We start from the raw sequence: 1,735 nt of genomic DNA, 5'->3' as shown, positions 1-1,735 counted from the left end.
AATGTCAGAATTTTGAATATCCTGGGGCCTCATTTATAACCGTTGCATACGCACAAAACGGGGCCTGAAAGAGGCGTACACTAGCGATGGCGAGCTGAAGCTTCATGAAGCATTGAAGTTTTCCAGCAAATTGGTTCGGAAAAGGGTTCATTTCTCGAGGCTTCATGTGCACATGAAACCACATGATGGCCAGAGTGTAAGACAGGCAGATATGATCTTATCCATCTGTGATATACTGTATTTTGCGCCTGTAAAGGCTGCTGGGAATAACTAAAAACATTGAAAAAAATCTATTGCCATGTAATCCGTTTATATCAATATAGTGTCTATTTTCAAGTAAGTATATTATGAGTATATAACATACATGCATAATAAACTGTAATTGTTTTGTGAGTAATGCATCTAATGTGTGTAAACCAATCCTTTGGTCAATAATTGTATTGTAGTGTAATATAATATAATAATGGCAGCAGGGGTAATATTAGTGTTCTGTGTCACTTCTGGAAAGTGGCATTGATTTAACCAGGCAGAGGACAGTGAATGTGCTTGTGTAAGTAGCACAATGATGTACAGTACAGGGGAGACTTTATTCATTTTTGTTCAGGAACAATAGCTTCTCAACTGTGTTAGGGCTAGGGCGATTTCTGAGACAACAAGGCACAGGTGATGCTGGAGTGCATAGAAACCCAACGGCAAGTTTGTATTAATGAAGGTAGATCAATTTTTGTCTCTACCAGTACTGAAGAGGGTCCTCCAATCGTCCGGTATTTGGTTCGGACAGGTAGCGCTGGACCTCAACGGTAGCATCTGCTGTCACATTCTGGATTCTCCTTGCATGCATTAGTTTGTTACCTGAGAAGTACACACAGACCATGTTAGTGAGTGTAGTAATTATCAAAATTGACCTCAAAACCAAGAATAAAAAATTACCTTGGGTTACAGGTTGAGCATCCTGTGATGTTGATGGCTGATCTGATGGGGACTCCTAGGTTTGAGCAGACCTAATTATGGCAGCACACTCCGATGTTAGCCTTTTTATGGCTTCAGTGGCTTTTGTCGAACTGAAAAATCCTATGGCTTTGAACCTAGGGTCCAGTAGTGTAGCAAGGGACATTATGTTCATTGACTGCAGGGTGTGTAGCCTCTCTCTCAGCCGCCTTATCACATGGTCTCCCATTTCCCTCGCCACTGCAGCTGCCGTGTTTGTGATGTCTTCCTGCAGCATCTGTTCCAGCATTTACAGTAGTGGCACTACCTTAGAGCCGGAAACCTTTTCTTCTGCCGAGAGCTCCACGGTGGCATCATTAAAGGATGACGGCAGAGAAAGGCACCCACCAACAGTGTTGTACTCATCAGAGGTCAGTGAAGGGATGCCGGTGTGTAGACCGGCTAAAGCCGCCCCCATTGGCTCTCTGAGCTCCACCAGACGGTGCAGCATGTGGTCTGTGCCGTTCCAGCATGTCTCTACTTCTTGAAGTAGCTTCAGTTTCAGCCTCCCCATATCCTGTTGCACCTGTGCGAGCTTCTCTTTTAAAAAGAAAATACAGATGATTGCAATAAATTCCGTCACGGCAGCAGTAACACAAACTAAATATTAGCATTATCAAAAATTTTAATAACGTCAAAGAACATACCTCAGCAGTGGTGCCGCTTCTAGAGTATCCAACCAGCTTCCTCACCTTGGCCCGGATGTCAGAGAGCACAGGGGTCAGGTCAACAGCCTTCTTCACTATCA

General features: G+C 43.7%; 1 long non-coding RNA gene across 1 annotated transcript; it reads right to left on the bottom strand.

Annotated features, from left to right (window-relative positions):
- Positions 1-568: 568 nt before the first annotated feature.
- LOC119489271 lies at positions 569-1,525 on the bottom strand. The gene is made up of 2 exons (XR_005207143.1): positions 931-1,525; positions 569-852 (listed from the first exon to the last, which is right to left on the bottom strand). It is a non-coding gene; the product is annotated as an uncharacterized LOC119489271 (long non-coding RNA).
- Positions 1,526-1,735: the final 210 nt, after the last annotated feature.

The sequence above is a fragment of the Sebastes umbrosus genome, chromosome 6, assembly GCF_015220745.1.
Source record: "Sebastes umbrosus isolate fSebUmb1 chromosome 6, fSebUmb1.pri, whole genome shotgun sequence".
NCBI classification, from domain to species: domain Eukaryota; kingdom Metazoa; phylum Chordata; class Actinopteri; order Perciformes; family Sebastidae; genus Sebastes; species Sebastes umbrosus.
This window is presented reverse-complemented; position numbering and strand designations above follow the sequence as displayed.